Source organism: Taudactylus pleione, unplaced genomic scaffold, assembly GCF_031769625.1.
Source record: "Taudactylus pleione unplaced genomic scaffold, aTauple2 ptg000387l, whole genome shotgun sequence".
Lineage (NCBI taxonomy): Eukaryota > Metazoa > Chordata > Amphibia > Anura > Myobatrachidae > Taudactylus > Taudactylus pleione.
The window spans coordinates 2,830,978-2,847,361 of NW_028284788.1; the positions used below are offsets into that span (position 1 = coordinate 2,830,978).

Sequence of the window (16,384 nt, forward strand, 5' to 3'; positions counted from 1 at the left end):
GGGTTTAGGCACTAGGGAGGAGGTTAGGTTTAGGCACTAGGGAGGAGGTTAGGTTTAGGCACTAGGGAGGAGGTTAGGTTTAGCCACATCTAATGTTTTTGCTATCTCTCTGATGGGTTTGTTTTCATTTTTCAGCCTAATGATGGCTTGCTTCACTGATAGTGACAGCTCTTTGGATCTCATATTGAGAGTCGACATCAACTGATTCCAAATGTAAATGTCACACCTAGAATCAACTCCAGACCTTTTACCTGATTAATTTATAATGAAATAACGAGGGAATAGCCCACACCTGTCCATGAAATAGCTTTTGAGTTGATAGTCCCATTACTTTTGGCCCCTTAAAAAGTGGGAGGCACATATTGAAACCGTTGTAATTCCTACACCATTCACCCAATTTGGATGTAATTACCCTCAAATTAAATCTGAAAGTCTGCAGTTAAAGCACATCTTGTTTGTTTTATTTCAAAACCATTGTAGTGGTGAATAGAGGCCAAAATCTGAAAATTCTGTCAATGTCCCAATATTTATGGACCTGACTGTATGTGTGCTCCAACACTGGGTTTTTAGTCTTCGTGCTGAATGCTGATTGACGAGGGGTTTCTTGCTGATGCCTAACATCTGGTCCGGAAGCGCTGCGTATGTATACTGTACTTGGGTCTGTATAATTCCTTTGCGCCGATTGTGTCTGGATCAATAGCATGTATCTGACTGTACTTTTACTTGAATAATACTTTGTGCTTTGGAACCACATGTTCTAAGTCTGGAGTCTCTATTTACTGTATGACTGCGTTCGCAAATTAGCGTCATCCTTAGAGGTTTATAGGTAGGATATTAGAAGGTATAGGCAGGGGTATAGAGAGGTTCTAATTCAGTATCGTTATATACCTGCTGAATGCAGTGCAGTGCCATTGTGCTTTGTTAAAGGCTTGCCTTGTGCAAAGTGTTGTATTTCTTCTGATTTCAATCATCTTCTGATGGATTCCTATCGCCATAAGATTCTGCTAGCCTATGGCTACTTGAAGCTGAAAGGCGAGGAAGCTGAGGAGACGAGGAGGAGGATGAGGTCATGCTGGACTAAGGAGTAGGTCACGAGGAGAGAGAGTCGCTCCCATATGCCCCTGCTGATGGACATTAGGGAGAACAACCCGGACAATTACCACAACTACCTGCCTATTGATGACGACACCTTCCAGGAGTTGCTGCGTCTGGTGACTCCCTACATTCAGTGGAAGAACACCAGCATGAGGATGGCCATTCCAGCTGAGGACAGGTTGGTGGCTACCCCACGATATCTGGCTACAGGATGGTCTTTTGAAGACCTGAAGTTTGGGACCCTCATTTCCGCCCATGTGTTGGGGTGCATCATACCCGAAACCTGTGATGCCATTGTAAAAGTCCTAGTTTCAGAGAGCCTGCATATATGCTCTAGCAGAGATAGGCAATACAATAGAACAGTTTGGCATGATTCCATTGGTTCTTCTTCCTGGTTCTTCTGTTACAGTACAGTTCATAGGTCAATTCGTATGGTAACATTCCAGCCTCCAACAGCCCTTTGTGTCCATTTTCCCGATGCATAATAAATCTAAGCTGGCTGCATTACAGAAAACATTTCAATCCCTAATTCTTTATGATCCATAACTTGCAGACACATGTTATTTCTTCCCCGATGGAACCGGAAATCTGCAAAGACACAGTAGTTTAGAACGACACCATACACTGTCTGCTTATTATGTACTAAACCTCAGATAACAAATAACATGTATTCCACAACCTTGCTAATAATGAATAAAACCTTAATTATAAACCTTTCTGCTAGGGAACCTTTTTATGTAAGTGTGCAGTGTGTAAGTATTGGGGTATTGAGAAAAGACACTAGTTAGCATTGTGCGACTACGTGTTAGTGAAGTATACTTTGGTTTGCAGGGTTGATCATATTATATATTTGTATCAATGTATGCATTTATATAATGGGGACTTTTAACCTATTTCTATTGTGTGGGAATTGCACAATGCTAAATAATAGCATCGCCGTATGTACTTATGTGTGAGATTCGCTAAAATGGCGCTGGGTGGCCAGTCGCAAAATGGCATCTTGTTGCCAGTCGTATAATGGCGTTGTGCAGATTTAATTTTAAACAGATTCTGTCTCAGCCAATTATCCGGCTTCGACAGCCAACATGGCACTATATAAAATCTCCAAAGAGGTGGATGTGAAGGGGTAAATCCGGGGTGTAGGAATGGATGGGGATGACCCCATTCATTCTGTGGCCAGGTAGGTTGGTGGTGGGCGACCATGGTAGTATGGCGCTGCAGAAGGAAGTGAATATGACTGGAATAGAGGACCTGCAGGTGGGAGTGGAGTCGATGGGGTTACAGGAACTAGGTGAAGCGTGGAGGTGCCTGTCAGCTTCTTTAATTTACCTTGCATAATGACCTGGTAAATAATTCTTTCAGCATGAAGCTGTTGCTCCTCCTCCATCACCCGGATGGTACCTGTAACGTGTGACCCCAGACTGTCAAACTGGTCTTTGGGTTTGCAGAGTACCTGTCTAGCTTGCTGCATAATAGGACCCGGGTTTGGCAGACTCCTGCGTGACTGTCTTCTAGCTCAGCACTTTGTGGACTAGAGGAGTCCAAGTCAGCCGGGAAAGACTGTAGGAGTAGAGAGAGATAAATGTTAATATACAGTAAAGTCTGGAATTTCCCAAATTGCGGAGGAGCCATTGATGGGAAACAAATGCATTATCCTGCCTGCCCGCAGTGGCTCACTTACTTTTAACTACAAGGGTTTTCACAGTATCGTGGTGATGGTGGTGATCAATGCCAACTATGAATTTATTTATGTGGACGTGGGAAAAAATGGCCGTGCTTCAGATGGTGGATCCTTCAAAGATACGGAATTTTGTAACATTCTATCCACCAACAGTCTGAATTTGCCATCTTCAGCAGTTATGTTTGTGGCTGACAAGGAATTTGCTGTAGATGAACATTTATTAAAGCCGTGTGGACACAGGGGACTGACCAGAGAGAAATGCATTTTCAATTATCGCCTATCTAGGGCCCAGCGAATAGTTGAAAAAGCGTTTGGGATAATGTGCAGCAGGTTCCGGATATTTCATACGGCTGTTGTGTTCTGCATAATTTTTTGAGGAAAAAAATGTACCTTACAACTGCGGACTATGGAGATGGCCATTGACGAGAAGGAGCAAAAACACGAGGGTTTAGAAATGCCCTCTGTCGCCACACCCACAGTGAGGGAGACAGTAGCGAGGAGTGGAGTGGAATGGAGTGGGTGCTGTACCATGGCAGGAGGACAGTATCATATAATGAGGTTGTATGTACTTACCACATCCATAGTAGACGCTGGCTCATTCTCTGGGTTCTCCACTGGTACAGCTTCTTCTACCAGGCCTGTATCTACAAGTAGACTTTGTGAAGATCTCTGGGGCTCTACCTCGTGGAGAAATTCAAGAAGGGGGTAGTACCAGAGTGTACTGTTATAGACGTCATCCGTCGCTGCTCCTGACGCCTGCAACTTGGTCTCCTTCCTCCGCTCTTTAACATACACTGAGCAGAGGTTTTGGATGTGCCTTCTCACCCAATCCGGACAAGCCTCATCATGGAAGGGGAGGGAAAAGGTGACCATGTCATCTATTGCCGCCACCATGCGATGTTTATTTTTATAGTCCTTGGACTTCACCTTCCACAGGCACTCGTGAGCGCGATAATGCTCGAGGATCCACTTATAAACTGGCTTTCTTGAGTGTAGGTTAATTGGCTCCCAACACAAATTAACCCTAGATTGTAAGCTCCAATGGGGCAGGGACCGATGTGAATGGCCAAATATTCTCTGTAAAGCGCTGCGGAATATGTGTGTTGGCTGTATAAATAGCTGGTAATAAATAAAATAAGCATTCCTCTGTATCTTTAAGAATAGGATCTATCTCAGCGTGACCATTCTCAAATATTGTGGCCGTGAAGGAGAAGAAATAATCTCTCATCTCTGGTTTACTGTGAAAGTTGCGCTTAAGTGAAGAGAAGAGTTTAAGTATTTGTTCTCTGTTGTTAGGTAAGTGTCAACTGTTGACTCAGCTGTTAGCATCATCTTTGACAAGTTTGTTCTCTATTGTTTACAAGAATAGTTTGTCCTCAATGGACATCGCTGTTTGGTCATCCTTTTTTGTTCGTTGGAAAACTGTACACCCCAGATGTTCTTGGTAGTTGTCACAGACATGGTTGTCACTAGGAGAGTCTATGACTGTACAGTATGGTGATTCCTTTATGAGGAAGTGATTGTGACATGGCTGGAATAGAGAAAGGCAACCATTTTATAAAGTATTAGTAATCATGCTGTTGAGAGAAGCTGGTCTGTGTACATCTCCAAGACATACTTTCCCTATTATGTCCCATCCTAGGTCTAGTCGTGGTGCATTGTGTGGACCACTAATCTGACTTCTGGCTTTGTGGACTCGTAGGAAATCTCTCCCGATGAGTAGAATTATCTGGGCTTGTGGGTCCGTTTCCTGTATAACATGGGCTATGCATTTCAAATGTGCATGATATATAGCTGCAATTGATGTAGGAATTACAGACTTATTATATGGAATCTCATAGCATTCTGTAAAATTAATTGTTTTTAGCATGACTACATTTAGGCCCTTTTATTAATGATTGCAATGCGATGTGGTTATGACAGTATCGCCTATAATTGCATTGCAAGATACGATCATAGAGCCTGGATGTATCATCCAGCACATGAAGGGACTGGGTTGAAATGCCGATGCCTATGTTAATCCGGATGCTAGGACCCCACAGGACACCGGACCGATCGTTCAACGCAGGGGGTAAGTATATATGTAGCTGGGGATGGGGGGGTTAGGTTTAGGGCACCCCATGAGGACAGGGTTAGGCACCCCCCTGGGGAGGGTTAGGCAGGGGTAGGGTGGGTTAGGTTTAGGCACTAGGGGGAAGTTTAGGGTTAGGCACCCCCCCGGGAGGGTTAGGTTTGGGGTGGGGGGGTTAGGTTTAGGCACTTATGAGGGAGGGTTAGGCACTAGGGGGGAGTTAGGGATAGGCACCCCTAAATGAGGGTTAGGGGGGGAGAGGGTTAGGAATACTTAACTTACCTCCATTGTCAGGATCTTGTGCATCAGGCCGCCGGCGTCGGGATTTGAACCGCAGGGCTGACGTCCGTATAACTTGTATGTTCTAACATTATATTTGTAAGAGCATAGACTAAGAAGTGGGAGGAGTCGGGAATAGTAAGGGGAGGAGTCATCCCAGGAGCCAGATTCTAATGTGAGGTGGGCCTGTGTGATTTAAATGCCAGGGCCTATTTTTAGTCCCAGTCCGGCCCTGAACATCTCAAAGAAGGTTGATCTGGCTAGAGACTTGTTACTTTGGTCATCTAGGTTTGTCTGGCTCGCCTTTGGGGTAGACTCTGACTAAACAGATTTTGGAGCAAGTTCTACCACTAATAGCATCTTTGCAGACTTCAGTACATTGTGAAGCTATATCTGGTGTGACTGCAGTAGTGTTTCTTTGCTCTACATTGTGCTCCTCGCCATGCTCGGTGTCACCATAATTGTGTTGTAAAGTCCATGGTGTAGAGCTCTATTGTGATCTGTGCTGTGACATTCTGTGCAGTTAGCACTAACCTTACAGTCCTTGGCAAGGTGGGATGTGGAAGAGCAGCATTTGAAGCAGATGCCGTTTTCTTTTAGAAATGCTTTACGGTTCTACAGAGACTTTTCTCTGAAGGCTCTGCATTTCAAGAGAGGATGTGGTTTGTGATGCAGAGGACACTGCTTGGCAGGATCTTTATTTCTAGTCTCTTGGCGAGTAGAGCAGGTAGACCTTTGGAAGGACTCTGAATAGTGCACATTAGTTTTGTGAACTGCAACTGACGTTTTGTGGGGGTTAGGTAGCAAAGGGGTTGCACTTATCAGGGTAAAGGCAAATCTAGGATCATTCCTGGTCTTAGCTTGCTGGAGTACAAAGTCCACAAAAACAGAGAATGGTGGAAATGGCAGCTTGCTCCACTGCTTATATTTGGAGACAGGGATGACGAGTTTTTCTTGCAGATTGTAAGGTAACTTTTGCAATATAGGGTTAATGCCTCTGTCTGTGTCAAGGAAAGCAAGTCCTGGTAAGTCTCCCTCACACTTGGCTACTTAAAGTTCTATTAGTAAGTTTATTAATTCTCAAAGTCTCTGATAGCCTTTGTTAGGTAACCTAGGGAAATGATCAATTCTTTTGAACAGTGCGCTTTCTATTATCTCTGGTGAGTAATAGCACTCATTAACTCTATCCCAGATCATTTTAAGGCCATTCTCAGGGTGGTTAATATTGATCGCTCTTATCCTTTTAGCATGTTCAGCAGACTCATTCCCAAGCCATTTAATTAAGAGGTCTATCTCTTCACTATATGAAAGGCCTAACCCTCTGATTGCATTTTAGAAAGAGGATTGCCAGGCTCTGAAGCTCTTAGGGCGATCATTGAACTTTGAAAGTCCATTTGTCACTAGCTCACGTCGAGCAATAAACTTAGCAAAGTCTAATGTGTTCTGATTGGCTCTAGGAGATGCTATTGGTGCATAAACAAGGTGGGTAAGTGGTGTGTATTTATACCTGTTAGGTTGTCTGGTTCCAGCCGGCCTGTATCATACCACTTTTGTGTGCAGAAGTTTGTGCCTTTGTTGCAATTTGCAGATTCAGACACCTTGTATGGGGGAGTTGTCCCTCATGGGTTCACTCTGTCTAGAATTCTCTTGCTTACAAATTTGCAGTTTGTTACAGACTTGTGGTGCTGTTGCACAGAGCCTTGGCTTGTTTTGCTAATGGAGTCTGGTTGGGTACCTTGCACTGGCATAGGATTGCTGTTTATTTTGGAAACTTGATAGACATTTTCTGATGTGCGTTGTAGCGAATCCTGGGATTTGTGCTCTGAGCCGAGTACATTAATGGTTTCTTTCATATCAGTGTTCTGCAGTCTCCAAGAATTCTCTTACATCTGTGTTGACCACTAGATGAGGCCGATAACATTAATGACGGTAATCAGAACTACATATGCTGGTGGCATGACATTTATATTGATTTATATATTCACTATTTTTTTTCTGTCAATAAAATATTTTGTTTTTTATATTCCCATATAGATTTATAGATTTAGAATTTTCTTTAATATGTTCTGATGAGCACCTGGTTGTGTGTGTAAACAAAGGTACACATTCTGCATTTCATAGGTGTATAGAGACATGTATATTTAAACAGGCTCATGCCTGTCTTTCTTTTTCCATTGTTAGTAAAATCTGTTTTTTCTGGTTTATCTGTGGTAATAACAACCTACAGGTCATCTCTGGACAGCAATATATCAACCTTACATTTTCACAGTTGATAATTGTAATTATTCATATTAGCGATTGCCAGCTTTTTCTCTGAGTGCAAGTGAATTTCTTTTTGATTTCCTTTTTCCTCCCTTTGAAGTACAGTATTTATTTACTTACACTTGCAGATTTTACGGGAAGATTGTTGCTCTATTTAAGCATCAAACATTCAGGTAAGTTTGTAACATAATAAGGAAAATTAACAAGAAGGTACAGTATGAAAGAGTGCACTTTTACAAAAGAGGAATCACACAGTGATAAACTAAAATACAGATTCACCTATTGTCCTCTAGCTTCCAAGCAATACTCAGCTGCTGCTATATTCCAAGGGAATTTCTCATGGAAACAGTTTCATATGCTTGCATCATATAAACTTGCAGAATTCATCGAAAGGGACATTAAAGCTTTTTAATAATATAATAAACAGTTTATAGTAGAATAACATAATTTGGTAATTAAGCTTTTTTTTATCTAATCTCTATAATGAACTGCATTTATATTTCACTTTTATACAAATTATAGTAGATTCACATTTTTTATTTTATGTCCTAACCTTACATAAACTGCAGTGACAGTTTGTTTATATAACTTTGTGTAACCATATGTGAGAGACTAAATCAAAAGAAATTCACTCTTTTTACACCACCGCTTGTGTTTATATGCTATGGTATGTGATGTGAAATCTCAGATTTGAAACCACATGAAAAATAAATTTTCCCCCAAAACCTTTGTAAAAAGCACCTAGTCATACAGTATATTGATTATGTAACAGTGATACATTGTCTGGCACTGCAGATTTTTATGGTTACTTTTAAATAAACAATGAGGAAGATCGTACTTTTCATACAATCTTTAGACTGACAATTGAAACTTTTATTGATTGTAAAGAGTTATGAAAATTTATTTTAAGTGTACAACTGCTGAGATCTGTAAAGTTCTACTTTGGCTCTGCTCTGGGTGTATATTTTTGAAAGCTTCATTAAACAGATAAAAGTGGTTAAAATAAAATGTGCAGCATACATTAGTGCCAACAGGACAATACAATTAATATTCCAAGTCACTGACTAGAGATCAAACTTTCATAGAAATACTGTATGCAGTGTTCAATGAGTAATAGTTAATATTAGGGGACAGTTCCACATTCAAAGATGAACTGGACTTGTGGAAACTTGGAGAATATAACTTATTTACAAGTTTTGGTATAAGAAAATTAATGTAATATAGAGGCAACATTCCAATGCAAAATATACACGTTACAAATAACTGTTGTGTAGGGCAAAGTCTGCATATAGAACACGAAAGTCAAGCACACGAAAGAATAAGTGAAACATGATTTATTATGTTACTATTGTATTGAAAACAACTTTAACTGCTTCACTGGTAAAGATTAGACAGATTTCTAGCTCCACTGCAGTGAAATGTTTAATTGAAAGATATGTCTATGTTAGTCTTGGTGCTGTATTAGTCACATCAGAAAGTCCTTAGCAAGGTGTCTTTTTACATCTTGAGGGAATGGTTATTCAGCACCTGAAAATAAAAAGATAACTATTGTCACTATTCACAATTCCTACTACCCACATAGTTTTGCACAACTAAACCTGTTATGAAAAACATATTTAAAAAGTTTGTATTTACTGTACTAAAGAGTCACTTCCACATCTAACTTTATAAATAATTATAGTTATGTTGTACTTTCACCAGATAATTTCAACAGTTTGCAGTTATATGAAGCACCAAACCTTCCATTCTTCACAAAAAAATAAAAACTGAGTTCCAGCAGTCTGAAGGTAGTTTACTTGAGAGATATGTTCACTGATGGAAATACATTACATTCATCTCATTTTGTACTTATCTGGGGTAATTTTTGTTCATGGAATTATAAAATTGGACATATAGAAGTAAATGGGTACATACTGTATATATTAAATGGACTACTTTGTATCCACCTGCAAACAGGGCAGTTTCTAGCCAATCTGGCTCCCAGTGCGAGCATTCAAAATGCACCCCCCCCCATTATAATATCTACTTCTCTAATCAGTGACATCACTAATAATGCAATCATATTTTAAGTGCAGGTCACTGAGGTGTGGAAAGGGTCCTGGAAAGGGGGCGTGGAAAACCGGGAGGGGGCGTGTCCCTGTGACATGTCCTTAATTTGTCACTTTTGAGGGTAGGGAAACTGAGGTGGAGTTACAAGGAGGGTGAAGGCAGAGATACTGAGGTGAAGTTACGGGGACGGTGAGAGCAGGAACAATGAGTAGATGTTACAGGGAGGGAGAGGGAAGGGAAACTGAGGGGTACTTATAGTGAGGTACCTGTCCCACATAATTTAACCAATTTTTTAACATATTAGACAAATTCCCTTGAAAACTGTCATGTTAGTATTGGCCATACTGTGCTCTTTAAATGCCCAAGTGCCTGATTATTAATTGTGAAAGGTGAACGAGAGGTTCGCTACTTGATGTGTATGGGAGAGGATGTGTATGGGGGAAGAGGGTGGATTTGTAGTGGGGAAGTGGGAGCATGTGTGAGGTGGAGGAAGGGGATTTGTAGGGGGGAGGAAAATGTGTAAGGGAGGAGGGCGGAAATGAAAAGGGGGAATAGATGTGGCAGGGAAGAGAGAGGATTGACTGAAAAAGCGGAGGTAAGAAGAGGATGATAGAGGAGACAGGAAAAGGAAGGACATTGACAGAAGGATGAACAGGAGAGGAGGACAACGAGGGGGCAGGTGGGACAAGAAAGTGTCAAGGTGATTTGCAGGGGGAAGAGATGGAATGGTAGTGAGAGAGGAGCAGACAGGCAGAGGTCATGTTTCACTATAATTACTATGAAGAAAAGTGCAGAGAAGCCTTTTAGTTTATTTGTGGGTTTCAATGGACACACATACACATATATACATATTTAGATTTACATATTTATACATATCTATCTATAAATATATATTATATAAACATATATATGTACATATACATTATACATACACACACATGTATATATGTGTGTGTGTGTATATATATATATATATACATATATATACATATACAGTCAGGTGCATAAATATTGGGACATTGACAGAATTTTCACATTTTGGCCTCTATTCACCACCACAATGGCTTTGAAATGAAACAAACAAGATGTGCTTTAACTGCAGACGTTCACATTTAATTTGAGGGTAATTACATCCAAATCAGGTGAAAGGTGTAGGAATTACAACAGTTTCTATATGTGCCTCCCACTTTTTAAGGGGCCAAAAGTAATGGGACATCAACTCAAAACCTATTTCATGGACAGGTGTGGGCTATTCCCTCATTATTTCATTATCAATTAAGCAGGTAAAAGGTCTGGAGTTGATTCTAGGTGTGACATTTGCATTTGGAATCAGTTGCTGTCGACTCTCAATATGAGATCCAAAGAGCTGTCACTATCAGTGAAGCAAGCCATCATTAGGCTGAAATATCAAAACAAACCTATCAGAGAGATAGCAAAAACATTAGGTGTGGCCAAATCAACTGTTTGGAACATTCTTAAAAAGAAAGAACGCACCGGAGAGCTCAGCAAAACAAAAGACCCGGAAGACCACAGAAAACAACTGTGGTGGATGACAGAAGAATTATTTCCCTGGTGAAGAAAAACTCCTTCACAACAGTTGGCCAAATCAAGAGCACTCTTCAGGAGGTAGGTGTATATGTGTCAAAGTCAACAATCAACAGAAGACTTCACAAGAGTGAATATAGAGGGTTCACCACAAGATGTAAGCCATTGGTGAGCCACAGAAACAGGAAGACCAGATTAGAGTTTGCCAAACAACATCTAAAAAAGCCATTACAGTTCTGGAACAACATTCTATGGACAGATGAGACAAAGATCAATTTGTCCAAGATTGATGGGAAGAGAAGAGTATGGAGAAGGAAAGGAACTGCTCATGATCCAAAACATACCACCTCATCAGTGAAGCATGGTGGTGGTAGTGTCATGGCGTGGGCATGTATGGCTGCCAATGGAACTGGTTCGCTTGTATTTATTGATGATGTGACTGCTGACAAAAGCAGCAGAATGAATTCTGAAGTGTTTCGGGCAATATTATATGCTCATATTCAGTCAAATGCTTCAGAACTCATTGGATGGCACTTCACAGTGCAAATGGACAATGACCCGAAGCATACTGCAAAAGCAACCAAAGCGTTTTTTAAGGCTAAAGAGTGGAATGTTATGCAATGGCCAAGTCAATCCCCTGACCTGAATCCGATTGAGCATGCATTTCACTTGATGAAGACAAAACTGAAGGGAAAATGCCCCAAGAACAAGCAGGAAATGAAAACATTTGCAGTAGAGGCCTGGCAGAGCATCACCAGGGATGAAACCCAGCTTCTGGTGATGTCTATGCGTTCCAGACTTCAGGCTGTAATTGCCTGCAAAGGATTTGCAACAAAGTATTAAAAAGTGAAAGTTAGATTTAGGATAGTTTAGTTCGTCCCATTACTTTTGGCCCCTTAAAAAGTGGGAGGCACATATAGAAACCGTTGTAATTCCTACACCGTTCACCTGATTTGGATGTAATTACCCTCAAATTAAATCTGAAAATCTGCAGTTAAAGCACATCTTGTTTGTTTCATTTCAAAGCCATTGTGGTGGTGAATAGAGGCCAAAATCTGAAAATTCTGTCAATGTCCCAATATTTATGCATATATATATATACATACATATACACACACACACACACACACACAGATACATGTTCTGTATATATATATATATATATATATATATATATATATATATATATATAAAAAAAATGTTCGTAGGGGTGCACTCACCAGACTTCAACCACAGGCTCAAATGGCAGCATAACAACTTTATTTCATCGATTATAAATCCGACGTTTCGGTCCTCTTAGGACCTTTGTCAAGGTACAATGATCAACCACAAACGACACCATTAAATACCCATACACCCTCCCCCCAAGCAGTATGAAAAAAACAGAGAAAACCAGACATAGAGACATTTAACACAGACAAACAAAACATCTATACATTCACGACCTGCATGTCAGCGGAATACACTAACTCACATCTCTCCGTGGTTTACATCTCTCTGGCATCCATATACTAGGACATCATTGCCAGCTGGTAGCCGCGCGCGATATCACCCATAGCACACGTGCTTTGTGCACAGGACTCGCGTCACTCCCCGCGACCAAGGACACGTGACATACATATAGCGTCCTGCAACCTAGCAACCACTGTACCAAAGAACCAGCCCCTTTAGCGGCTGAGCTTAGATAACAGCATTATAAGGTTACGTACATAACATAGTCATAAACCTATTACAATACACTTGCATCACGGGAATCCTTTTCAAAACCGGGACATGCAGGTCTCATAATAAAAATAATACAATACGAGGTATGTATAGTTATCAATCACAGATATTCCTAAAAAGATATATATATATATATATAAAAAAAATTCCATATAATACACACCAGTGTCGGCGTGCATACACAGCTATTTATCATGTATTATGGGCACCAACTATCCAGAAGCCATTAAAAAATCGCAAATAGAAAAAATGAAAAATAGAACATAAAAAATAAAAAAAAATAATAATAATAAAAATAATAACCACAATAGTTCCAGATTTTCCAGATAGTATCTAAAGAATAGAGGTTCCAACAATCCAAGCCTCATCATATCCAGGGAAGTGAAGCATATTGAGTCATGTAATATATCACAAGATGGTTTTCACAAGATGATTTTCAGAGTGCACCCCTTATAGAAAAATGTTATAATGAATGGCTTCATTCAGCCCTTTGGGCCAGATAGTATTGAGTCTGTCTATCCACATAGCTTCTTTACGTAGGAGTAGTTTAGCTCTGTCACCTCCCCTTTGTAGCGGTGGTATTCGATCTATAACCATACATCGCAGGGAGGAAAGTTGATGTTTACATTGAGCGAAATGTCGGGGCGACTGGTTTATCTGATTCCCCTGAACTTAATGCCAATCTAATAGTGGAGCGATGGTTAGCAAATCGCTCTCTAAACGAACTAATAGTTTTGCCGACGTAAACCAAGGAACATGGACATATCTGTATATATACCACAAAATCCGATGTACAGGATAATCGATGTATAATCATAATTTTCTGTCCGTTGTGAGGGTGAGCGAAGTATGCACCAACATTTATGCTTCTGCACGTAATGCAATTTAAACAACGAAAACATCCCGTTTTAGTAGTAGTTAACCAATTTTCCTTGGAATTCATCATCGGCATATTAGGACGCATCAGCATATCCCTCAAGTTCGGACCCCTTCTGTATGCAATAAGGGGTTTTCTCGGCAAGACTTTGTTCAGAGCAGGATCAGTCCTAACCAGTTCCCAATTCTTCTGAATCACTTTCCTAGTGGCATAACTCCCAGTGTCAAAAGTTGTCAAAAATACAAATTGTCTCTCATCATTGTTATTCCTACGTGGATTACCAAATTGTCTCTCATCATTGTTATTCCTACGTGGATTATTATAAAGGTCACGAGCTCGTGAAAGACATCTGTCAATAATATTAGGGTAATAACCCCTATCCAAGAACCTCTTATACATTTCACATAACTGCACTTCCATTGTTTCAGGGTTTGAATTATTCCTCATAACTCTAATAAATTGGGATATTGGCAAGCTTTCTTTAAGAGGCCTTGGGTGGTAACTATTGTAGTCCAAAAGCGTATTGCGATCAGTGGCTTTTCTAAACAGTCGATGCCCATAGCCTGAGCCGGTGGCGAACACAGTCACGTCCAAATAATTAATCTGACATTTATCATAGAGCATAGTGTAGCGAATAGGTGTCTCTAAACCATTCAAAAATACAAGCATCTCCTGAGCAGAAACTTCATCACCCCGCCACACGATGAATAAGTCATCAATATAGCGCTTGTAATACTCGATGCTACCTCCAAACCTCGGGTAGATATATCGTTTCTCGTACTCATTCATATAAATGTTCGCATACGCAGGGGCGATATTACTCCCCATCGCAGTACCAGAGGTTTGGAGGTAGCATCGATCACCAAATCTAAAATGGTTACAAGTGAGAGTTAGCTCAAGCAGTTCAAGCAAGAAGCCAATCGGGGGTGAACCAAGATGGTATAATTCCAATGCTTTCTTAACCGATTGCAAACCTTCAGCATGAGGTATTACAGTATACAATGAGGACACATCCATGGTTATAAGCAAATGAGCATCAGTATCTATTACCAGGGAACTGAGATCTTTAACAAAATCACCAGTACCCCTAATAAAACTTTCTATGTGTCTCACACATGGCTGCAGAAATGTGTCCAAATATCGTGCAACTGGTTGAAACAGAGACCCCCTTGCCGAAATAATAGGTCGGCCAAGGGGTCTCTGCAAACACTTATGCACCTTCGGCAATGTGTAAATTATTGGACAAATGGGAAAATCAACATGTAGATATTCATATGTACTCTCAGAAATCCATCCTTGTTTCAATGCTCCGTCCAATACGGAGTCCAATTTGTTTTTAAATTTTACTGTAGGATCAGTATCAAGTATCTCATATGTATTACCATCAGCTAATTGGTTAAGGATTTCATCATTGTACAGAGGTATCCTGTAACACCACAGCTCCTCCCGTGTCCGCCGGTCTAATAGTAATCAGTTTATTCTGCTTTAGTTCCCCTATTGCCTCTTTCCAATCTGCTAAGGTTATATTTAGTCAGTCGACTTCGTTGTATCATCTCCTTCACAGATGTATCCATCATCCTAGAGAATGTTTTAATGTTATAATTAGCTGATATTGGATCATACGTGCTATGTTTTTTAAAGGGGGTATTATTCATTCCAGGGTTAGAATCTCTAAATTTCTCAAGTAGCCTCAATTTACGAGCAGTACTATAATTATCAACATTCCATCTTAATCTATCAAATTTGACAGTAGGTATAAAGGATAAACCTTTAGATAGTACACTCTCTTGAGCCTCAGTGAGTGCCACAGAGGAAATATTTAGGAATTTATCCTAGGGGTCTTTTGGCGGTTTTCTGGTTTCCGTTTTTTTCGCGGCTACCAGCTGGCAATGATATCCTAGTATATGGATGCCAGAGAGATGTAAACCACGGAGAGATGTGAGTTAGTGTATTCCGCTGACATGCAGGTCGTGAATGTATAGATGTTTTGTTTGTCTATGTTAAATGTCTCTATGTCTGGTTTTCTATGTTTTTTTCATACTGCTTGGGGGGAGGGTGTATGGGTATTTAATGGTGTCGTATGTGGTTGATCATTGTACAAAGGTCCTAAGAGGACCGAAACGTCGGATTTATAATCGATGAAATAAAGTTGTTATGCTGCCATTTGAACCTGTGGTTAAAGTCTGGTGAGTGCACCCCTACGAACATTTTTTGTATTGGTGGTTTTTGGTTTTACCAAAACCACAGTTTAGATGCTGCACCCTAGCGATTACTAATCTGAAGAGAGTGCGGAAATGACAGAAAGTTTATATATATATATTTATATATATATATATATATATATAGTCAGGTAAAGGCAGTGTGGGTGAAACAATAGGTCCTTATGTGCAGGGGATAAGGTGTGAGGCACTGAGGTGGGAGGTGTCACCAGAAGTGTTGTGAGCTGCAATTACTCCTCCTCCCCCTCCCCCTTCCAGAGAGAGACAAAGTTACCGGCGCTGGGGACAGTTGGATCTAGCAGTCACTGTCAGTCACCACTGCAACTACAGCTCGTGCCGCAGCCCGCAGCCGCGGGGCCATCGCTGCAGCTGTCCCCGACGGCTACTTCTGGCACCCGAAAGTGCTCTCTATCCGGACACATAACTTCCGCTTGGAAGACAGCGCACAGCCAGCCTATGGGAGCCGGCCAGGCCGGCAGTGAGGAATATGGGACCGACCCAGCGGAAACATTCCTGCTGTACCGGTGGCCCGATCCACCCCTGGAGGAGCGCCCCATGCGATTGCACAGGTCGCCCGCCCC

At 40.9% G+C, this 16,384-nt stretch overlaps 1 protein-coding gene across 2 annotated transcripts in view; it reads right to left on the bottom strand.

Annotated features, from left to right (window-relative positions):
* Positions 1–8,707: 8,707 nt before the first annotated feature.
* CACNA1S (calcium voltage-gated channel subunit alpha1 S) overlaps positions 8,708–16,384 on the bottom strand; it is a 397,379-nt gene continuing 389,702 nt past the window's right edge. For both annotated transcript variants that reach the window (XM_088445772.1, XM_088445773.1), the window contains one exon: positions 8,708–8,915. The gene's annotated coding sequence lies outside the window, so the exon portion shown is untranslated. The remainder of the gene's footprint in view (positions 8,916–16,384) is intronic.